This window comes from Canis lupus, chromosome 15, assembly GCF_048164855.1.
Source record: "Canis lupus baileyi chromosome 15, mCanLup2.hap1, whole genome shotgun sequence".
In the NCBI taxonomy this organism is placed as follows: Eukaryota; Metazoa; Chordata; class Mammalia; order Carnivora; family Canidae; genus Canis; species Canis lupus.
Window position 1 is genome coordinate 15,652,689 of NC_132852.1, and position 25,246 is coordinate 15,677,934.

At 41.5% G+C, this 25,246-nt stretch overlaps 1 long non-coding RNA gene across 1 annotated transcript; it reads left to right on the forward strand.

The window, feature by feature from the left end:
* Nucleotides 1-9,446: 9,446 nt before the first annotated feature.
* On the forward strand, nucleotides 9,447-24,693 carry LOC140604664 (uncharacterized). Its single transcript, XR_012007479.1, has 4 exons — nucleotides 9,447-9,584; nucleotides 9,704-9,911; nucleotides 22,336-22,422; nucleotides 23,050-24,693. It is a non-coding gene; the product is annotated as an uncharacterized lncRNA (long non-coding RNA).
* Nucleotides 24,694-25,246: the final 553 nt, after the last annotated feature.

The following is a 25,246-nucleotide window of genomic DNA, read 5'->3' on the forward strand; positions in this document are numbered from 1 at the left end:
ATATACAGTGTTTAAGAAATGAGACAAACAAAAAAACTCAGACCCTTAACTATAGAGAACAAATTTGTTACTACCAGAGGGGAGGGAGGTGGGCAGGTGGGTGGAATAGGTGAAGGGGATGATTACAAGTGCACTTACTGTAACAAACACTGAGTACTGTACAGAATTGCTGAACCACTGTACTGTACACCTGAAACTAATCTAACACTGTATGTTGACTATATTAGAATTAAAATTTTTTTAAAAAGAAGACAATTACTGCTATTGAATACAAAGAGAAGGACACAGGAGCTTTGCTGGCCTCATTGCTATGTGATGGCTTTTCATCCAACGGTATCAGTAGCTCAACACAGAATGTGTGGTGATACCCTCCTCCCCATTTCTGTAGCCCATAGAACCAGAGAGGACCGAGATCTTCGAAGGGCTCTCCTTTGTGGCCAGGTAGCAGGATCCAGTCTTACCAATGGAATTGCTTCTAACACAAACAACAGCAACAACACAAATCTTAGTTTTTTGTGGGATGGGAAGGTACAGAGATGGGATAATTGAGAAAGTAGACACATAGGAATGTTCTTTTTGGCTCTTCCATGGACCCCACAATCCTGACATGAACTACCACTCGAGGCCAAGTGTAAGAATGTGACCCTGGATACTCTCTCTGGCCAGGTAAGTTAGTGCTGGACAGATCATATGAGAAAACAGATGTATGTACTACGTACTTAAATGTGTGTATCTATATCAGCTTTCATACATACATGGGAGATGTTTTTTCCTGATTCTGCAGTTTATGCGCTTACTCTAAACTTAAAAATTCATGAAAACTTTAGAAAAGAAGAAAAAAAAACACCATTGCTCACCTCCACTGCCCAGAGGCAAACCACATTTTTATACATCTTTTTCATGTATGTGTATATGTGTGTGATACATATCTCACGTAATTGGGTGTACATTTTATATCCTGGTTTATAGCCAGCTTTTTGGATTCAACCTTATATGATGAGATTTCTGTCTATCCCACTGCAAAATCTTTAAGGACATTATCAGTAAAAGCTGATATGAATGGACCATGGTTTTCCCAGTCACTTCCTATTATTGAGCATTTCAGTTGTTTCCAGTTTCAGATATAGCACAAGGGAGAGTCCTGTTTCTTATGTGTCAGTTGCTAGGTTTCTGCAGCATACCTAAAAGAAAGCATGTGCCTGGATGCCCTGCTCTAATCCCCTTAGGGGAACTGCTAGGGATGGATCTGCTTTCAAATATTGCAAATCAGTGGCTGTGTGTTTGAACCTGTTTTAAAGAATGTTGTATCTCATCGCCTCTAGATAGGGATACGCTGTCTGGTTGAAGCAGAAGGCTCCCTTCTCCCACATGCCTTGTCTAGGAAGAGCATATATTTTGATTTACCTGAATGATCCCAGTCTATGCCAGTTATCCCTGTGCAAAAGGTAATAGTGCCCCACTTCACACCCTTAAAAGTGTTTGCATTTGGAAAATGAATGATTCTGCCACCATCTGACATCCTTCCTGCTTTGATTATCTAACTTCCTGCCATGGAGACATGTGAGGCAACTGTGTGCCCCTGTCCATTGTGAGGCAGTGGTTTCCAGGGCCTGAAGAGATTAGGAAGAGCAGAAGGGCATTCTGGGTCTCCCTAAAACTGCACACCAAGGACATGATGTCCATGAGGCACGTAAGAGTTTCCATCTTCCAAACACCATGTAGCATGTGATAGAAGCATTTTTATTAAAATTGATGGAAACTGATTTTTGGATCTTATATTTTTTATATATTGCATGGAGTTAATCCATTTTTTAAATTCTATTAACTCAAGAGTATAAATATATAGCTATTTTGCTTGTGGTTTCCTATACAGCATTGCATGCACAATGGCTATTAGATTAATGGTGTGGATACACTGTCTTTAAGATTGACATAGAAAAACCTGAATAAAATTTGTGACAGTTCTGAGGCCAAAAATGTTCCTGCTAGACAGAGCTAAAAGAAGGTAGTGTTGAACTGGATCGCTGACAATAGCTGCATTCTGAATGCAAGCATTAAAATAGATTACTTTGTTATTTTTTATCTGAGTAATCAACATGGCATTCATTTCCTTAAAAATAGAAATAATTCCATTTTTATCTAATATGAAAGTAAATATCACCAATAACTCCATCCTCCCAAATAAGCACTGTAAGCATTTTGGTTCATATCTTTCCAGACTATATACTATAAATGCAGTTATCAAACAGATGTGAGATAGACACCCCTTTCTCACCTCGGGAACAGCATTCTCTTATGTAGAGAAGTAGCTGGACATCTGACCACAGGTTCCCTCCTGCAAATGTCCCTGAAGGATGTTCGTCTGCAATCATGGGCTTCCACCTATGCCCATGTTGCTGTGTGGGAGTCTGAGCTGTGGTGTCCTCCAGCCGGAGCCTGGGAAAAGGTATTAGGACAAGCCTTCTTCACCCTGTGCCACATGACCTTTTCTACCTCCACCAGTGTAGCACACAAGATGTGGGAAACTGTAAAAAGGAACTACAATGACTTGCCCACCACTGTTCACAGCAGCATTATTTAGAATAGTCAAAAGGTGGAAATTTAGCCCAGGTGTCCAACAACAGATAAATGGACAAACAGAATGCGGTCTACCCAGAATGGGTAGTAATGGGAATATTACTGAGCCTTAAAAAGGGAGGAAGCTCTGACACATGCTACACCAGGGGTGAACCTGAAAGACATTATGCTAAGTGAAAGAATCCAGACCCAAGAGGACAAATACTATATGATTTCATTTATATGGGGTACCTAAAATTGGCAAATTCATAAAGACAGACAATAGAATAGAGGTTCCTGGGGGTGGGGGAAGGGAGAATGGGGAGTTACTGTTTAATGAATACAGAGTTTCTGCTTGGGATGCTGAAACAGTTCTGGAAGTGGATAGTGGTGTTGGTGGTACAACATTGTTAATGTACTTAATGCAACGAAATTCTACATTTAAAGAGTAAAATGGTACACCTTATGTTATATATATTTCCCTATAAAAACATCTAATAAAGGGGATGCCTGGCTGGTTCAGTGGTTGAGCCTCTGTCTTTAGCTCAGGACATGATCCCAGGGTCCTGAGATCGAGTCCCACAACAGGCTCCCTGCATGGAGCCTGCTTCTCCCTCTGCCTGTGTCTCTGCCTCTCTCCGTGTGTCTCTCATGAATAAATAAATAAAATATTTTTAAACCCCCTCCCCCCAAAAAAGAAGAATTACAATGGAAGACAGTGAATGCTAAGGTTCTAACTAAAAATAGTCTTTCTCATGGCCCCTCCTAACCTCATCTACCCAGGGACACTGCCTACCCCTTCAAACGAGGCTCATGTCTACCATCACTGCACTTATCCTCAGATAAACTGTTCAAAGGATATTGCTTCTTGCAGTAACTAAACTTTGAGCCACACGATTTTGATAAAAATTAAACATTCTTCTGCTCTCTGCCCTTTATCCATCCAAACAAACAAAAACAGAAGATGCTAACAGCAATAAAGCATATGACAGACTCACCTACAAGAAGGAAGGTCTCCATCAACCCTCGACCATTTCTTTTTTTTTTTTTTTAAGATTTTATTTATTTATGACAGACAGAGAGAGAGAGGCAGAGACACAGGCAGAGGGAGAAGCAGGCTCCATGCAGGGAGCCCGACGTGGGACTCGATCCCAGGTCTCCAGGATCTGGCCCCGGGGTGGAGGCCACGCTAAAGTGCTGAGCCACCGGGGCTGCCCAACCCTCGACCCTCTATTCCCCAAATCAATGCCACCTGAACTCTGCCTTCATAGGCTCAGCCTGACACAATTTGTCCTTTACATTTTCATCATTGGGTTATCATGTCATTTCTTTGGGAAAATGAAGTGATGTTTCCCTTCCTCTGTGGGTTTGAACAAACAGCCCAAGGGGAGAAAGAGTATTCTTAAAGGGGGAAACCTGTACTTCTGCTCTCAAGCACCTCAAAGACAGACTGCCTTCTCTAGACAACCTATAAGAATTCCCAAGAAGTAGTGAGACACACAAGGAACGATCAAGTGGACAGATGCCTTCAAACATGCCACACATGTTCTGCTCCCCTCTAGTCTTATTCATATAGTGTCGCAAAGCATGCCTTGTCCCTCCAACAGGTTAATTGTTAAGGAGTCCTCAGGGAACCAACAGTGCTCATCCTTGGCAACAGGTAAGAGTGAAGAGAATTCTTCCAAGAATTTCATTACTCATTAGCTGAGCTGTGGCTTCTGTGGTGGGTATAATTGGCACAAGATGCTGCCCATAGTAGGCTAACTGGTAGACAATTTCTAGGAATTCCAAGGGACAGTCATTCTGCTAATTTCTCACATTTCCAGACCAATGCCAACACGAAGTCTCTCCTCTCTGGCTTCTGAAACTAGACTGACAGCCAGGGCCAGGAGGCTGGCCAGAGGGGTCACAGGAATAAGCAACGAATGCAGGGAATAGAAGCCCATCCACACTGAGCCCATTTGGCAAGTACATCAGGGTCCATTCCATTCCACCACTAAAACCCCTGCCTTCAATTTGAGCTTAAAAGAGACATTTCAGCATCATATCTTTCATAATGACTGGGTTCCCAGACTGGTGTCCCAGCAAAGTTGCCCTAATGTCTTAAATAGGTTTTCTTCCCCATTCTGTAGAGAAGATGAAGACTGTGTTTAGAGGAACAAGAAATGTATCCAATGGGAGAAGCACCAGGGGTATCCCTGAGAACAGAACAGTGGCATCTAATAGGCTGTGTCCATACTGGCTATAAAACTTCATTTTTATCCACTCATAATTTCATTTTTTAAAATTGTGTATATGCGTGTGCATGTGTGTGTCCATACACACACATGCATGTGTATAAGGCCCAGCATGCAAGGATGACTTCTTTCTACCCTAGTATCTCAGTTTACCAGTCTTCTCGGGGTCATAAAACTTTAAGTGGTTGGGGAGGTGGCAGCTGGGCTAAGGAGCTGCTTGTCGTTTGAGCTGGAGACAGATTCAGTGTTTGGTGAACTCTCTTCCAGCAAGGTCTTGGGTACTGGAGACATAGGAGTATACCTAGAATGGCAGAAGGAGAAATTGTAGAGAAAGAGACTGAGCACCACTGCCATGGAGAATGGAAAGGTGGGAGAAGAGAGTAGATTTAAGAAGACTTTTGAGGGGCTTTCATGATTTGTGGTACCATGGATGCCCAGAAACATCCATGGAAAGTCCATGTGTATTACACTGGAACAGGACAGGAACAAAGGGCTACAAACCATCTCTAACATGGGGTGTCAGAAAAGACCTTACTCAAGAAGCAGCATTCAAATTTTATCTTGAAGGATGGGTAGGAATTTTCTAGAAAGAAAGAGATGAGTAGGGAAGTGGGTCTCAAAAGCAAGCCCAGGACAAATGCTGGTGATTCATTTTTCACTGGTCTGAGGGGAAATGAGAAAAGTAAGGGCAAGGCAGTACATCTTTCAAAAAGCCAGATTTATTCAATTCAAAGGAACTTTGGTTTGAGATGATGTCCTTTCTACTTTGGGAGTGCTGCCATTTTTCTTTCTCTTACAAAATCAAGGTGCTAATAGATGCTATTATTATGAATTGTAGTCTCTCCTATTTGGCTCAATACAAGCAACACACACATTTCCATATTAAAAAAAAAAAAAGTACTGGTCTTTGAAATCCCAAGGCTTGTGTGTGGGCAAGTACATTTTAGTCTGAGGGAGCAAAGGATACAAAGACTATCCCCCTGGGACAGGACAGGCAGTATGTGGAGAACATGGAGGATCCCCATGGGTGGTGAGGAAGGGGAGAAAGTAGTGGTTTAGGGTTAGATGGGGAAGGATCTTTCATAAGGAGCTCAAAATTTATCCTTGAGAAAACAGGAACCAGCAGGGGTATATAAGTTGAGGAGAGAACGGATTATATTTGGGTTTTTTAGAAGGTTAACTTGGTTTCCAGTAAAGCAGATAAACTAGAGAAAAGACAGATGAGACAAAAAGACCAATGAGTAATGTTCCATGGATAGGATGAGGAGATTATCAGCAGTAGCGGGAATGAGGAAACAGAGCAAGACCCCAGAGACTATTCTAAGACAGCATTGGACTCAAAGACATTCAGTGGGAGGCTCTAACGAATGCTCGAGAGTACTATCAACAGAAAAACCAGTGAGCTCAAGTATATTTGAGGATGTCTCAAAGCCAAGTTGTAAAACCTGCAAAAAGCCTATCAATCCTTTAGGCTCATAAATCCCCATTCCCATGTGAACCCCAACAGTGAAGAACACCGGGAATTACCACTAATCTATTTCTTTCCATTGCCAAAGAAAGGATGCTTTTGAGTCTACTGACCAGGACTTTAATCTGGCATTGAATAAGCGATGACAGATTAAAAAGACTTTGGGAGGGCCGGTGATTTCAGGGAGGAGAATAGACTTGCCAGTGTGATGCTAAACTGCAATGGATACTTGGCCTCTGAGAGAGGGTGGCGATAGGGTGTGGTGTGGACTGTGGCAAATGAGAGTTTCTATGCCCCGTCTAAGGGGGCGGCTGTTGCTCTGCACCAGCCTAATGTCACAATGAGAATGAAGCCAGAACTTCTACTTTTTTTGGACAAAACTGCAAATCTGCATTTTTATTGTCAGCTAATTCAAAATTTATAAATAACTGCAATGCTCCCAGAATCCAATTCCATTTTGTTTGCAAGCTGAATGTGTTCCACTGACCTCCAATCTGAGGCTTAACTACCAAGCCCATCTATATCCACAGCTAGACCTCATACAGGAAAGAAAAATGTGAAGCCATTTAGAGTGATACAGGTAAGATGTGAATCATCTGTGAAAGAAAAGGGTATGGATTTTTTTTTTTAAATTCAGAATTAACAAACAGTAATCCTGATTTTCCACTCTGTTTCCAGAGGACAGTAATGTTGTGTTTTGGAAACTACATGTAACCTCCAAGCAATGCTATTGCTCTTATCACATTTGTTTTTCACAATTGCTTTATGTGCTGAAAGAACAAATACTACCCTCGTTTGACCGATAAGACAAGTGAGGCAGGGTGAGGCCTGTTATTTCCCTAAAAACCCTTGTCTACTGTCACTACACAGTCTACACATCCACCTCTGATGGGTGTCCCTGCTTGTTGGGAATAACCTGGTTCATCCCTCCCTAGGACAGAAAGTCTCTACATCTGATGGTCTCTGCAAGTGGCAGGCTTGGTGAGAGAGAGGGTTCATGGGGTCCTGGGACTAGCCTGGGAATGCTCACAGTCCATACTTGACCATTGCCCCAACAGAGGTAGAAACCACAGAGGATCATCTGCGTGTTCAAAGAGCAACCTCTTTTGTTTGCATAATCCCACAGGGCTAGCGTTGGAGGATTTACTTTTCTCAGTCCTCTTAACCAGCAGAATGACAAACAGGATTCCTTTTTCTTCATTGCTACCTTCATAAGAATTTGGGAAGGGCTGGATTTAGGATTGCCAGATTATATCTTAGTTTCCTAAATTTTGAAAGTCATTTTATTTGGATCTACTTCAAAGTTCACATTCATCTCTGTAGACTAACATGAAAACATAGAAGATACTTGGAAAACACACATGCACTTAAGCAATGATTTTTAAATGTACACTTGAATAAGACTTGAATGAACTCTGAAAAATGAATGAGAAATCAAGGGGTGGAGGGATATAGTAGCTTAGAACAGGAAGGCCAGAGCTGGGGTGCTGGGTTTAAGCCCTGGCTCTATCATTTTCTAATAGGGTGCTTATGGAAACTTACTTCCAGAAGCTTCTTAATAATTATATCTACCTCATCATGTCAGTGGGAGAGCTCAAAGAATGATGAGCTGTTACCTGGGACATGGACTCTGAATGAGATGGGGAGGGGGGGTCAGCATGCAGGACTTCTACTGGGGTTGCTCTCACAATCAGCTCTGGTGAGAGAAGACAAAGTAGCATGTTTGTATGTTTTAGAAGGAGGGAGAAATTGGATTATAATTGAGTCTCATCAAAAGTCTCAGCCAACCCATGGGGAGCTCTGAAGCTGATAGAACCTTTCAGAGTCATCCAGAGTTTGGGGTAGAGGGCCCAGGTCTTTATGCCCTGAGGTGGGTCATTGCTGGATATGGGCTGCCTCTGGGAAGGCGGTATGCCTCAGGCAAAGTGGCTTTCTTGGGCCAACAGCAACTCCCTGAGAGGGCTGACAACAGCAGCAGTCTGCAGGCAAACACCCAGCAGTGGGAGGAGTAAGTCCTTCACTCTGGAATGGAGAACTGGACAGGACCACAGAGCATCTACCACGATCCACCCACCAAGGCTAATTTTACATAAGCATGGAAAACACAATAGAAGTGATCAATGAGTGATAATTTCAAGTATTTGGGTCACTTCCTTACTTCCAAAGCACAGACAAAAATAAACACAGAATCAGAGAATACAGAATCACAGAAACTGGGAGGCATTTTAGGGTTTATCTCCTCCAATCGCGCTATCTATAGAGGAAGCAAATTGAAGAACAGAGAAGTTTAATGACCGCCCTAGGTCATGGCATGAGCCTAGATCTAAATTCAGGTCACTGGACTTCAGGTCCAGTGCCTCTGGCACCGTATCACAATAAAGCGCATTGTAACAGCCATGGCAAATAGATTCCATCTTTCACGCCAACTCTAACAAACTGGTCATAACTGCCAAAATGATTATGTTGTGCAGGAAGTTTTAGAGCCTCAGTAAAATAATCTTCCTGGAGATCTATTCTGGGTTCTATAGCGTCTTTGACCTAGAAGCAAACTCAAAAATGACAAGCAAATTAAAGATGAGATTTATAGAGAAGAGTAGATTATTATCCTAGAAGAGAAAATGCCACACTCGGTTTATTTAGAGCTTTAAGGTATCTAGCTGGATTTCTTTATTTCCCCAGAAGACACTTCTTTGAGTTGTTTTTCCTCTTTCCTTATTTGCAAAGGGAGGGTGTTAGACCACAAAATCCTGAAAGCTCCTTTCAGATATCCCTCAAGGGCATCCAGAAATATCTCTGCTGATGAGATGACTGCTTTCTCTTGGGACCCCTGAGAAGGCTGAAGGCACTTTCCGTGACCCCGTGATGGTGAGCTAGAAAATACATCCTCATTCCTCAGAGTATTAAGAGGCTAGGGCTCCAGAGTCAAAGCTTTTTGGGAATTCAACTTAAAAAATATATATTAATATATATTAATATATATTTTAATCATGGTACAAAATGCCTAGCATATAAGTTAGCATTTTAACCATTTTTAAGTGTGCCATCCAGTGAAAGAAGCACACTCACAGTGTTGCTCAACCTTCACTATGATCTATGTCCAGAACAGTTTCATCAGTCCGTAGTGGAACTCTGCACCCATTAAACATTGACCTCCCCTGCCCTCCTAGCCCCAGCCCTCGGTTAACCTCTGTTCTACTTCCTGTCTCCACAAATTTACCTGATTTAGGGACTTGCTCTAAGTGGAATCGAAATATTTGTACTTTGGTGCCTGGCTCATTTCATTTAGGATACTGTTTTCAAGGTCCACCCAATTTGCTGCCTGTGTAAGTAGTTCCTTCCTTTTGGAGCTGAATACCATCGCATTGTATGTTTATAGCAATATTTTGTTTATTTTGTTTGGTGTAAATGTTGCTGCTGTGGGAATAATACTTTTTGTACCCAGTTCATGCCCAAAACCTTAGAATCGCGACATCATTGGAGATCATGGTAGAGATGAAGAAACAACGGCCCAGAAAGACCAACCCTCACTCATGGCAGCCTCAACAAAGGAGGTGCAAATACCACAAAACCGAAAACTTGAGTTCCTTCCTTGGCAGAGTCATGGTAAAATGAGTACACCACTTCCTACAGTCTTTGTTCATTTGTGGCAGGTAAGGGGAGTACAATTTTTTAAAAATATATTTTATTTATTTATTCATGATAGACACACAAAGAGAGGCAGAGATATAGGCAGAGAGAGAAGCAGGCTCCATAGAGTCAGCCTGATGTGGGACTCGATCCTGGAACCCAAGATCACGCCCTGAGCCAAAGGCAGACGCTCAACTGCTGAGCCACCCAGGCGTCCCAGGGGAGTACAATTTTAAAATATGACTTACTTTGCTAGACATCCAGTACTTGTTAAACCAAGTGGTCCAGTTATCTATTGTTTCATAAGAAACTACCCTAAATTTAGCAGCACACTGTTTTGTTAGGCTCGCAAATTCTCTGGGAATGGGGATTGCCTGTCTCTGTTCCATGATGACTTGCCCCTCAGCTGGAGAGATTCAGCTCGCTGGGAGCAGCTTGCACAGCTGGCCGCTGGAATCATCCGGAGATGTCTACTCATATGCCTGATGCCTGGGCTGGATTGCCTCAAAGGCTGGCTCAGTTTAGACGATTGATTAAGTGCATCTATACCCGACCTATCCATGGGTATTGCGCCATGGAGGAACCTGGGCATGGTTCCCGGTTTCCGCATGGTGGAACCAGGACGATCGTACTTCTTACATGGTGGTTCAAGGCTCTACAAATGAGTAAACCAGTCAACAAGGCCGAAACAGCATGACTTCTTATGAGCCAGCCTTGGCAGTCCCATATCACTTTCACTGTATTTTGTTGGTCAAAGAAGTAAAGCCTGCCCCCTTTCAAGGAAGAGGCACAAATCCCAGCTTACATGGGGAGAGTGTCAAGGAATGTGTGGCTGTGATTTAAAGCCACGGCACCCAGTGAATATTGCCCCCTTCAAAGTGGACACTGACTCAATGCTATCTTCTTCAAAGTGGGTCCCATTGGGATATCATGTACCTATCTGAATCCTGCCATCCCTGCTTATGGCTTTCTAGGATGCCTTTTTGGAAAGCCATCTAGACTCTATTGAATATCCCTGTGACTTCCTGGTGGTAGTGAATCTTTAAAGGTAGATTCAGTTTGGGAGAAATCCAGGGGTAGAGGTAGATGGATAACCGCACATTTATCAAACATTTTAGTGGACTGGTAAGGATGCACTGGGCGTTAGGGAGAGACATATCAATATAGAGTTTAATTTTTAGTTAAAAGCAAACTTGAAGTGTGACTAAAAAGCCCTAATCAGATTGACTCTCTTTTATGTCTAGCTATTCCCTATGAAGGTCCAAAAGGAACATATTAGGCACTATTTATATTTAGGGCAACAGCTCCCCCCATTCCCTACATCCTCAAAGGAAAGCCATTATATGGATAGGTAAATTCCAGCATGTTTGTTAAAAATACCATCATCTCCCACGATTTTTAAAATCATTTTTCAAGGAGGTAGCAAGTTAGTTGGACAGGAACCATGACTCCGTGTGTTTTCTTCTAAATCCACCCAAGTGGTGGAGCTGTGTCAGGGAAAGAAGGAATACATGCTCTACTCAGGCAAATCGCGCCAGATCAGTTTTAGTCTTATGTGGACTGTTACATGGGCTTACTGAACATGGCCTTGGGTTTTCTTTCTTTCTTCTTCCTTCCTTCCTTCCTTCCTTCCTTCCTTCCTTCCTTCTTTCCTTCCTTCCTTCTTTCTTTCTTTCTTTTTTTTCTTTTTTTTTTTTAGATTTTATTTATTCTTGAGAGACACAGAGAGGCAGAGACACAGGCAGAGGGAGAAGCAGGCTCCCCGCAGGCAGCCCAGTGTGGGGTGGAACTCAATCCTCCGAACCAGAATCACACCCCAAGCCAAAGGCAGAGGCTCAACCACTGAGCCACTCAGGTGTCCCTGGGCTTTCATGTTTAAATATGAATGTTGTCAGCGAAGGCTTAAGCACAGAAAGCAGGATATCTACAGACCTTGGCTGTGCTGGCCTTGCCTCCTGTCTGGAGCCTTGTCCTGCAGGGATGTTGGGTTGCCAAGGCAACCAGCAGTCCTCTGTGAAATGTTCCCAGCCTTTCCCGTGAATACATAGACAATTTGTGTCTGTAGCTTCTGATCTGACTTTTCACATAAGCCTCGAGTAGTAATTTAGTGGTGCTCAGGTTGAACAAGGTGATTTCTGCCTCACAAACTAAGTGATTGCTCAGAGGCCAGCTCAATAGGCTGAGCACAGAGGGATGGTAAATCCCACACCTCCCCCTACAACAGTGATTGCAATACTCGTGTATTTTCCAAGAGCCCAAACTCTCTCATATTTTGTATCTGACTTGCCCAAAGACCCACCTCTGAAAGAACTTTTTAATTTGGGTGTCTCTTCAACTACACCCACTAGGACCCCTATCTCTTTCTCTCTCTTAAAGGTTATAGAGTGGCCCTTCTAGTGTTCTGGGTATCAGTCCTAAATAAAATAGGGGTCACCAAAATAAGTGGAAATGGGTGGAAGAGTCAGATGCATGCTCTTCTAAGATAGTGATCTGGTCAGCATGTTAGCCTGAGGTTTTGACCTGTCATGATTCTTCTAGAAAAAGGTATATCTCTGTGATAAGAGCACTGGGCTAAGAATTAGAGTACTGGCCTTCCCTTACGGCATGGCATTCTCATCTGAACCTTAAGGCACACCATCAATAAGATGGGGGTCATAAAACAAAGATGGGGGTCATAACACCGACTGCACAAGATTGCTTTAAAAGTCTTTTATAGGGGTTCTGGGTGCTCAGTTGGTTAAGCATCTGCCTTCTGTTCAGGTCATGATCCCAGGGTCCTGGGATCGAGCCCCAAGTGGGGCTCTTCACTCAGTAGGAAGTATGCTTCTCCTTCTCTCTCTGCCCCTCTCCTGCTCTTGTGCCCTCTACCTCAAATAAATAAATGAAAAAAAAAGCCTATTATAATATTTGATGCATCCTACAGGTATTTTTAAAAACTTTTAAGGGTAAGGGATGGGTGAAATACAGGATGGGAATTAAGCAATGTACCTGCTATGATGAGCACCTGGTGTTGTATGGAAGTGTTGAATCACTATATTTTATACCTATAACTTATGTTAACTTATGTTATGTTATACCTTATACTTATGTTAACCATACTGGACTTAAAATAAAATAAAATATTTTAAGATGATTCATTTTAAGGACAGTATTAACCAAATGTTTCAAGTAAAAAACAAAAATTATATTTACCATATAAGCCTATAAAATAACTATAAATGAAAAAATAAATATAAATAGTTTTGACTGTTGTAGATCTTGAACAACCTACTGTCCTCTAAATATGAGAATCAGAAAATTAAATACACAGACTGATTCATATGAATGAATGGTATCTGAGATTTATTTATTATATGAGCAACCCATGAATTAGCTTAGAATTATCCTGGAATAAGTAAACCCGGTTACATATAACTTTAGATATTGGACACAGGGCACAAACAGAGGCAAGGCATTTGTGCAAAGCAGACTGGTTAGTCTGTTTGAGTCAGTTGAATCTATAACTTAGTCTAAAAGATCTCAAGCAAATTAGTTTCTTTATTAAAAAAAAAAAAAAGCCCTATGTAACAAGACAAATCTAGCCTACTTAAATCCACCTGAAAATTACAAATACTTCCTTAAGTCAAAAGAATCGTATCTGTTCCATGACTAGAGAATAAAAAATTAAATAAAAAACATTTTATGGGGCACCTGGGTGGCTCAGTTGGGTAAGAATTTGCCTTCGGCTTGGGTCATGATCCCAGGGTCCCAGGATTGAGCCCCCGAGTTGGGTTCCCTGCTCAGCGGGGAATCTTTCTTGTCCTGTTCCCTCCCCCAACTTGTGCGCTCTCTCTCTCTCTCTCAAATAAATAAAATCTTTAAAATAAATAAATAAAACTTTAATTGGGGTGCCTAGGTGGCTCAGTCAGTTGTGTCTTACTCTTTTTTTTTTTTTTTAAAGATTTTATTTATTCATGAGAGAGAGAGAGAGAGAGAGGCAGAGACACAGACAGAGGGAGAAGCAGGCTCCATGCAGGGAGCCCGACGTGGGACTCGATCCCGGGTCTCCAGGATCACGCCCTGGGCTGAAGGCGGCGCTAAACCACTGAGCCACTCAGGCTGCCCTAGTTGTGTCCTACTCTTGATTTCAGCTCAGGTCTCGAGCTCAGGGTTGTGAGTTCAAGGTCCACATTGAGCTCCATGCTGGGGATGGAGCCTACTTCAAAAAATTTTTTTTGTTTAATTAAGTTTACTTATTATACAAGGTTCTCATGTACATTTTTCCTGACAGGGGAGGTAAGGTGAGGCAAATCGGTCATTTAACCTGAGTTCAAGTGTTGGCTCCCAGAAGAATCAGTTATGTGTACTTAGGCAAATTACTTAACTCTTCAGAGCTTTGATCTTCTTATTCCTATAAAATAACTTTAATTGTGGTTACCTGAGGCTGTAATTTTAAGGACTCTAGACATCACTTTACCGCTATAACACCTTTCAGGACCTTTAGGTCAGCAGCTTAACCTTTTGATATTTTAGTTTCTCAATCTGTAAAATGGGATAATAGCACCTATACTATCCATATTGTACAAGGATGTCAGTTAATACAATTAAATAGGAGACCAAGTAGTAGACGTGTTCTGATGCTCCCAGGAGCCCTAACACTGCCAGGCTAGTGTACAACCGGGGACCCCTTGCTCTCCCACAGTCTCAGAGGCTCAGGCCACACCTGCCCTCCTCCTCTTCCTCAGCACCTCTATCCCATCCTCACTCCCAGCTGCCCCGCCTTGCCTCCTAGTTCACTGAGAATATTGAGGTGGTCAGAAAGTAACTTCTGCCCCAGAGCTGCCCCTGTAGCATCTGCACCCACGTGCCCTGTTCTGGCTTCATTGACTCCCCTCCGCCCAAACTCTTCGTCCATTTTCTATTTTAATTTCTGCTCTAATTTGAAATATTGCTTCTTTCTACTTAGTGTGGGTTTATCTGGCTTCATAAGGTAAAAGCTTACATCGCTTTTAGACCTTTCTTCTTTTCTAATATAAGCACGAAACTATACATTTCCTTCTAAATGCTACTTTATCTACATCTTGCAAATTTAAATACCTAATGCTTTTATTATCACTCAGCTCAAAATATTAAAAAAAATTTTCCTTGTGAATCTTTTTTTTTTTTTTTTTTTGGCCCTTAGGTTATTTAGGAAGGAGTTGTTAGATTTCCAAATATTTAGGGATGCCCCATATATCTTTTCATTGCAAATTTCTAATTTAAATCCAGAGATTTGGTCAGAGAATACATTCTGTACAATTTCAATCCTTTTAAATTTTTTGAGACTTGTTTTATGGCCCAGAATATGGTCTACCTAGCAAATATTCCAAATATTCCATATACACTTGAAGGTAATATATTTTCTGCTGTTACTGGGAATATTAGTCTACAAATGTCAACTAAGATAAATTTGTTGATAGCATTTTTCAAATCTATGTCCTCACTGGTTTTATGTCTAATTGTAATAAGGTTATCAAGAAAGATGTTTTGAAGTCTCTGACTGTAACCGAGGATTTGTTTATTTATCTTTTCAGTTACATCGTGTTTGGTCATGTGTTTTGAAACTCTGTTATTAGATGTCTAGGCATTTAGGATTATGCATTGTGTTCTTGATAAATGGCTTATCTATCATTAGGAGATATTTCTCTTGTTTTTGGCAATATTCTTTGTCCCGGAGATATCGGTCCTAAGGTCATCAAGAGAGGAGTGTTGAAGTTTCTGGCCATCAGTGAGGATTTGTTTCTTTATCTTTTCAGTTCCATCAGGGTTTGTTACATGTATTTTGAAACTCTGTTATTAGATGACTTCGCATTTAGGATTAAGTATTGTTTTCCTGATATACTGGCTTTACTTATCATTAAGAGATATTTCTCTTATCTTTGGCAATATTCCTTTTCCTGAAGATTACTTTATAGGATATTTATATAGCCACTTGAGCTCTTCTCTAATTAGTACTTTCTTACTATATCCTTTTGTACCCTTTTACTTTTAACCTGTTTGTATCTGTATATTTAAAATGCATTTCTTAAAAATTTTTTAAAAAATAAAATGCATTTCTTATAGATAGCAGATAGCTGGACCTTGCTCTTAGCTCTGTCTTTTTATTGGAGTGCTCAGGCCATTTACATTTAATGTAATTAGCCGTATGATTGAGTTTGGATCTATAATCTTGATATTTGTTTTCTATTTGTTCTATCTGATCTTTGTTTTCCTTCTTCCAGATTAGTGTATTTTTTAGTACTTTATCTTCTTTATTGGCAATTACTTATACTTACTTGGGTTCTTTTAGTGTTTGTTCTAGTTTACAATAGTATTATACCATTGCATATGTAATGAAAAAATATATAGGGGCACCTGGGTTTTAAAATTTATTTAAAAAAAATAAACAATTGTCTTTTAATAAAAATTTTAAAACTAGAAGAAAGTCTTCAAATAACTTCTTACATGTTTATCATTTCTGGCACTCTTCTCCTTTCTTTCTTTTTCTTTTTCTTTTTTTTTTTTTTTACCCTTTTCCTTTCTATAGCACCAAATTTCCACCTGTTACTCCTTCCCTTTAGCCCAAAAGACATCTTTTTTTTTTTAAAGATTTTAAAAAATTTATTCATGAGAGACACAGAGAAAGAAGAAAGAAAGAAAGAAAGAAAGAAAGAAAGAAAGAAAGAAAGAAAGAAAAGAAAGAAAGAGGCAGAGACACAGGCAGAGGGAGAAGCAGGCTCCATGAAGGGAGCCGGATGTGGGACTCCATCCCGGGTCCCCAGGATCAGTCCCTGGGCCGAAGGCAGGCGTAAACTGCTGAGCCACCTGGCTGTCCCAAAGGACATCTTTTAATATTGATTGCAGTATAAGCATTCTGTTAACAAATCCTCTTAGCGTTTCCTTGTCTGTATGTGTTTTATTTTTGCCTTGTCTTTGAATGATATTTTCTCTGGATATAGAATTCAAGATCAACAAGTTTTTTTTTTTTTTTTTTCTTTCAGCATCTTAAAGATGTCATTCCATTGTCCTCTGACAAAGATTCACCAGAATCCCTATGCAGATTTATAAAGCCCTTTACCTTCATAGTGTCCTCCTCTCTGGTACTCCATCTTGCAAATTGTTCTAAATGCCTTGGCCTCTTCAAACTCTGATCTCTATCTGACTTAAGTTGTTCCTGATAAGAAATCTGTTGAGTTCTTATGTCTGTTCTTCTGTGTGCAACATGTCTTTTTCTCTATTTTTATACTTTTCTCTTCATCAGATATTTTCAATATTTAATTATGATGTGATTTGGCCTGATTTTCTTTTTTATTTATCCTTCTTGGGGTTAAAAGAGCTCTTTAAGTCTGTGGGCTTATAGTTTTTATTAAATTCAGAAATATTTGAGTCACTATTCCTTCAAATATTTTTGCACACCTCTTTTTTCTGGGACTCCTGTTACAAATATGTTAGACTGCTTGATATTGTCACACAGTCATCGAGGCTCTGTTCATTTCTTTTTTTTCTGGTATCTATCTATCTATCTATCTATCTATCTATCTATCATCTCTGCTCCTGTTTGGATAGTTTCTATTGCTATATCTTCCAGTTCATTAATCTTTCCTTTTTCATAGCCTAATTTGCTATGAAGCCCATCCAGTGAATTTTTCATTCAAAATATTGTATTTTTTTTTACCTCTAGAAGCTATAGTTATTTCTTTTTAAAAATATATCTTCTATTTCTCTCCCCATCTTCATATTTTTCTTTAATTCTTGGTCTGTTATAGTAGCTATTTAATATTCTTGTCTGCTAATTCCATCATTTCTGTCATTTCTCACTCCTGGTTATATCAATTTATTTTTCTCATAGTTATGGGACACAATATTCCACTTCTTCACATGCCTAGTAATTTTTTATTGGATTTTGTTTGCGTTGAGTGTATGTATAGATTTTGTCATCTTTTAAAAAATAGTATTAGAGTTTATTTTGACAGTTAAGTTACTTGTTTAATTCTTTTATGTCACGCATTTAAGAAATGCTAGAATAAGGCTAGAGTTACTTTCATCTAGGCCAGTTAGTGACTGAGGCTTGATAGTTGACCCTAACTATTAAGGTATGACTCTTCTGAGGCCTCTGTTGAATGCTCCGAGTGTTCAGCCAGGGCTTTCCACTCTAACTGGTCAGGATTCAAACATCTCCCAGCCCTGTATGAACTCTGAGAATTCTTCTATTCATTGTTCCCTCATAGTTATTCTTTGTCCAATATATTAGAGGTTCACACTGGGCATCCACAGTCCAGTATTCAGCCAAAGATTCACCATAATCCCTATGCAGATTTATAAAGCCCTTTACCTTCATGGTGTCCTCCTCTCTGGTACTCCATCCTGCAAATTGCTCTAGATGTCTTGAATTCTTCCAACTCTGAACTCTATCTCCTCAACTGAGCATGACTATCTTACCCTGCCTGAGTTCTTCCCTTTGTCCTGCATACCAGAAAGTGCCAGCAGGCAGTCTAGGTAATTACAGGGTTCACTCATTTACTTCCCTTCTCTCAAACATTATATTCCTTCCTAGTGTTCTAGTTTTTTATGGAAATTCCAGTACCAATTCCTCCTTCATGACCAGAAATTGAAGCCTTCTATGTAACTATCTAAAGCTAAAACCTCCTTTTGTGTATCAGATCCCATATTTTTCACCTATTGGAAGATGTCTTTTTGGCAGTTCTTCCCTGTATCTGCCAAGTTATCAAATTTTTGTTCTCCTGGATCATTCCCACATATAAATGTTTATGCAGTAACTTTCTGCATATAAGCAATAACAAAAACGAACAAAAGCCTTCTTTTACCCCAACTTCCCCCGACAGCTATCAGTCATTAAGCTGCTTCTCTTTGTAGAAAAACTCCCTGGACCTGCACTCTCTTGGGGTTTTTTTTGTTTGTTTTTTTGTTTTTTGTTTTTTGTTTTTCCCCACCTCACTCATCACTCCTTTTTAATATCCTTTGCAGGATCCTCCTTCTCTCTCCAATTTTCTTAATACTAGAGTATCCAAGAATCTTGGCTCTCCTTTTTCCTCTATATACTCTCATTTCCTTGGTGATCTCATATAATCCCGTGGTCTTAAATATCATGTATTTATCCCATGCTGACAACAAACACATTTGTATCTCAAGTTCAGACCTCTCTCCTAAATGCCAAGTATGAATATATCCACTCAGATATCTAAGAGAAATGTCCAAAGTTAACATATTTAACACTGCTTCTACCTTTAGTATTCCTCGTCTCAGTTGGTGGCAATTCCATATGCCAACAGCTAGGCCCAAAACATTCCTGATTTCTTTATCTCACACACATTACACACCTATTAGGAATTCATATCGATTCTACCCTCAATATATACCCAGAATCTAAACACTTCTCACTATCTTTCTTGTTGCTACTCTAGTTCATGCCACCACCATCTGTCTCCTGGATTACTGCTATATCCTCCTAACACGGTCTCTGCATCTACCCTTTAATCCACTACAAATCCAATTTATATTTATTTTCAACCTGGGTTAGATCATGTCACTTCTTTGTTCACAATTCTCCAGTGACTCCCCATCTCATGCAAAGAAGAAGCTAAAGTCCTTAAATGATAGCCTATAAGTCCTTAAATGATAGCCTGATCACCCTATGTGTTCAGTTTCCATTAACTCCCTGACTTTGTCCCCTCCCATCAATATGCTCTTCACACCCTTCTGTCCAGTCACACTGGTCTTACTGTCCCTAGAACATGCCCCTCCTTACTACAATGTAAGTTCTAAAGATCTCTGCATGCTTTGTTCTCTGTTGTATCCCAAATACATAACAAAGCCTGGCACAATAGTAGATTCTGTGATAAATAACTGTTGAATGAATGACCACAGAATTACCAGGCATCCCCTGAAAAGAGTGAAGGAAGGTGAACTATTTCATCTCTTTGACTCCAGAATAGGGGTGGGTAAACTATGCCCTGTTGACCCAGATCAAACCCACTACTTGTTTTTGCAAATAAAGTTTCATTTTAACCGTGGCCAAAGACATTTTTTGCATGCAGTCTGTGGCTGCTTTCCCATACACGTGATACCAGAGGAGTTGAGTAGTTGCTTTAGAAAATGTTTGGTGCACGAATCCTAAAATAGTTACTATCTTGTTCTTTGTGGGGAAATTTTGTTGATCCCTGATCTAGAATTCAGAAAGAAAGAACTCAGCTAGTCCCTGTTGCTCTGCAAAACTCCAGCCACTGAACCCAAAGGATGAAACACACTCAGATCTGGGCAGATGAGCCAGTCCCTTGGTACCATGCAAAGATGCGACAACCTACTCTGGAGGAAGAGTTAGTCTAGAGATACTCTATCCCACGCACAGGATTCTGTCCATGGAGGCAGCAAAAAATTGCCATGTCTGCTCATACACATCACCATTGAGAAGATGAAGGAAGTTAGCTCTATTTTTTACATCTACATCAATTAATCTCTCAAGAGTTGAAAAATTTCCCCTAACTGCCTATTCTTTATCATGTTACCACAGAAGGGTCATTTATATAATATTCTGTGACCAAATGACTCATTCCAGTTCCTTAAAATAGAATCAGCTGTCATCTATCTTGTAGACAGGGCTTCTCAGAACACTGACTGGCACCATGGGTGAGCTCAGGGGGAGGGAGGATGTTCAGCAGGTGCTTCTGCAGGATGCTAAAAACCCAAGCTTGAAAGAAGTGAGGGATGGACTGTGAGACCGCTTCCTTGTCTATAGTGGGCAAGCAGGCCCTGGCTGGAGGGCTTCCTGAGAATGTTGTCATGGCACACAGGATGACTTAGGGCTGGGACTTGCCTTGGACCTGTCTCAAATCCCAGCCTCCCTAGGGATTTCTTGGAATTGGAAGGACTCTGTATAATGGAGCCAACTGAGAGCCATGCAGTCTAGATTTATGCCTCTGGTACTGGCTGGAATAAGATCAACCTCTTGAGTACCTGGTGACCCTGAACCCATGAAATGTGGAACTCTGCCATCTTTGCTCTAGTTACTGGGGGGAAAATATTTCCACTTCTCCAGTTCTCAGGCCAAACTCTCCCTCTGGTTACATCCCCCATGGGCTCCTCCCTCAAGGAGAAGGAAATAAAATTCTCTAATGTGATGAAGAGAAGGCTACAAAGCATTCACCAGTCAAATGGTCCCCAACAGATGGTACCCAACCATCACTTTGTAAAAGAAAACAAGCCCATATAGACTTCAGTGCAAGGCAAGGACCTTAATTTAGGGATAAATTCCACCTGGCAGCCACTGAAGAAGCCAGAATAGAAACTGATTTGAGGAACATTCAAAAGTGTCTGCATACCAGAGAAGAAAGACAAACCTTGAATCACAACCACAGCAACTTATTTCTCAGTTCAGGTCTCTCTGGTTGGCTATGGAATCCTTAATTTTTTGGAGAATGTTAAGCCCAGGAGGGTTCTGCTAGAACTTTGGTTTATAATCTTACTCCAGTCCAGACAGCTGGGTTGTAGAAATCTCTGAACTTCCTTCTGACTCCATGTTTCCAGGAATGACTAAAGGAAAAGGAAAATCAAGGAGGAAAAAGAAGCAGAGGGCTAGGGTAGATCTCTAGTCCCAGGTACCCCATGTGTTGCCCTGGAGTTTACCCCTTGCCAGGGTACAAATCAAGATGGGGCTTCTCGAGGTGGATGTTACTATTATTATTAATAGCAGTACTTACCAGGAGGCTGTGCATCTGCTAACAGGAATGTTGAGAACAAGAGAAGTTTCAGCAGAACATTTCAGAGGCACCTTTGCTAGGTGGATGTCTCTTTTCCTTAGCTTGGATGAAAGGAGAGGAGTAGGGGAAACAACTCAACGGATGACCTTTCTTTGATGTATTATCTGAAAGTCAAGAAGAGAATAATCATGGAGGCTCTGATCTAACCCCCTTTCAAGTCTCCTCTGTGAGATAGTAAGAATTCACAATAATCTATTGACTGATACACAGCAAAATTAACTTTTGAAAGCTTGGATTTAACATGTGTTAAGTAATGGAGTTAATAACCTTTACAGAGTAGGCCACCGAGCCCTTCCAGGGAGGAAGTAGAAGACACCACAAAGGAATGTTCTCAGGGACACACAGATACTCTATTTTTAAAGAAGGTGTTGAAATGCCAGTTACCTTGACCTCAGGAAAAATACTCATGTATAAAGTTACATTGAATTTGGACAGGAAAACTAGGGTCATGACTACTTGAATGTAACCCATCACCTTCTATGCCACAGGCAGGACTGATGACATAGCCTGTGCCCTCTGTGGGGAAGCCTCCCTCCTCCTGGGAAGGTCACTACCCCCTCCCCCCCCCAGAGGAGACCACCATAGTAGTGCTCAATAGGAATATGTTTTCAGGAACTCTGGTCTCTCCTGAAAGTACCTCTACCTGCAGCAGGACCCTGCTCCTGTGTCCCCACAGGGACATCTCATCCAGGCCAGGTGCCAGAACCTTCTCTGGAAGAATGCAGCAGCCCCTTTCCTATGGGAGAAGATGAATCGTGTCCTGGTAAGTACTGCCATTAAAAACAATAGCAATATCCAGCCCCTTCCTTCCTTCCCATGGGAATCCCAGTCTCCTGTGCCTATGGGATCTGGTAAATTCTACAGTGTGGGGCTGCGGCCACCTGTTGGTCTGGCTTCTGCTGGCTGTGAGCGGGCAGGGAAACCAGTCACGTTCTGGGAGAGGAGAAGGAAGAGGGTGGAGCCTGTGGAGTGCTCATTTCCAAACCAACAACCAGCAAGCAAGCAGCTGGCATCCTCTGGAACTCACCTCATTACCAAAAGCGCTACCTTCTTCTGAGCCAAACTGTGAGGACTGTCCATTCCTCTAATCAATGTGATTTGTACCTACTATGTCCATTTGAATTTCAAAACACTCCCTTCCTTCCAATTACTATAGAGTTCCTCTGTCCCCTGAGAGTGAGCTGAGGGTGAGCGCATGTGGCCTCGGCTTCTCCCACCACGCAGGACTTTCCGTTTGTGTCTGGTGCTTCCTGACAGCTCCCCGGTTTCCCGTGTCCTGGGCTGACCCATAGGACGTGTAGCTGCCTGGCTTCTGATGAGGTCAGACTGCCCTCCTGGGTCTGGCTCCATCCCGAGGTTTCTCCCACATAACGCTGTCCGTCTCTTTCAGAACAAGCCTCCAGAACAAGCCAGCAATGTGCCTGCCATTCCTTGACATGGACAAAGTTGAGAGAAGGCCACAACCACCTTGGATTAGAGAGGAGAGGAGGTCCCCTCTCATCTGCCCATCTTGAAAGGAATGTGGTTATGCCCCTCCCACACGCAGGAGAAGGGACTAGAATCTTGGTACCTTTGAGCTAGAAGAGACCTCCGACTTTCACAGAATGAGGAGACCAAAGCCCACGGCTCAGGTCAAAGGCCTCAACTTGGCCTCTTGACTCTTCATCTATACTCTTTCCACTGCATTAGACTGTCTCCAGCTTTTCATTGATACTCAGTTCATCTCTTCATTCTAAACTCTTCTGGCTCACAGGGTACCCCAAAACTGTAAGAGGGAGCGAAGTGTCCAAGTGGTGCTCCAAAATGGGAGGGGCCAGGAAAGAGGCAAGATGGATTTCTTCCTGACCAGGGTGGACAATCAACAGCTTGTCTTGCAGAGCCACCATCCCCGAGCCTGGCCTCAGCCCACACAGCACCTCACACCCAACACCCTGACCCGCAGAGATGGGAGCCTGTTCTACTGTCCCAGAGGGAGGTGGGCTTCATAGCTGGGTGAAAAAATGACCTCAGTGGAAAGAATTCTTCGGTGATATCTCATGTCTTTGGGTTTCTACAAAGTTTTTAGTTCCTTATTCCTTGTCTGACATGTGACGATGACCTTTCATTTACCTGGCCATGTGTTTTCTAGAGTCCTGATGGCCCAACAGATAGCACCTTTGACCTGCTGACCCCTCTGATTTGCTGTATGTCTCTGGCCCACTCCGGAAACTCATACTGCCGGCTTCTGGGCCCTTCTCCAGGCTGGCTCCTCACCTGTGCCTCCATCTATCACAGCAACGCCTGCCCTGCCAAGTTCCTGACACCTAGTTGATCTCTATGCGGGTTTGAACCAGCCTGACCTCAGACACACAAGAACAAGCCTGCTGTTATTTTGGCTACAATCATGTCACTTTACAGTACTGTGGAGACACTTTACGCAAAGCCTGACATGTGCACTGCAGACTTTCCAAACAAGGTCGCTAGGGAGCGTTTGAGGTCTGTTGGGTTTTTTTGTTTTGTTTTGTTTTACCAAAAAGACTGGAAAATATTAAAAAGTTAGATTTGGAAGCGACATTAAAAATGCTTCAGTTCAGCACTTCCCAAAGTGAGTTCTAAGGGAAAATAAAGGGGGACATATATTTGCATCTATTCCAGGTATTATTCAAAGAAACAGATTTCCGTGGTCAAATGAATCTGGAAAACACTACATATGATAGCCCGTTCATGAGGATTAAAAACATATGTTAGCAAATTCAAGGTTTGGGCAAGTCCTCCTTCTGAGAAACCTCTTGAGCTTTGTTCAACTCAACATTTCCCAAGTTAATTATAACAAAGAACGCTTCTCTTCTTCAATGTGTATTACTCCGGTACAGGTAGTGTTCTGCAGAATCCATGCCAGGAAATGTGGCTCAAGTAAGTTCAAACCCCCCTTTTGCAGAGGAAAAGATGGAGAATGAGGTTCCAGAGGCTTGCTTAAGGTCACACGGTTAGTACGAGCTAGAGCTGTTTCCAGAATAAGACTTCCAAATTCCCATTCCAGTGGTCTTTCCACTAAATCCTGTCATTTCTTTCTTTTTTTAAATAAATGGATTCCTCTGGGAATTCCTTAAAACAATGAGTATTCTCAGTGCTCTTGAAATGCAAGGAACACAGCTGTGTTCACATTGTGCTTCTGGAATATACATTCTGCAGGGAAGTGAGAAGAAAACTGACTTTTTTTATTTAAGGTAATTAATGGGGACTAGATCAACTTTTTAAAATCCAGCATAGGAACTAGTTGACGACAGCGGGTATCCATCACTTAAAACAGCAGGTAATGGTCTCCGTAATTTCTGCACACGGAACTTCTCAAGGGCATTATGCTAAGTGAAAACAATTAATCTCAGAGGGTCACATACTTAATGATTCAATTTTGATAGCATTCTCAAAATGACAAAATTATAGTGACAGAGAACAGGTTGGTGGTTGCCACGGGCAAGGGATAGGGGAAGGGAGCAGGAGTAGGGGCCATAAAGAAGCACAAGGGACATCTTCGTGGGGGTGAACTAGTTCTATATACTGGCTGTGGTGGGGGTTACAGGAATCTGTGTATGTGATAAATTGGCCAC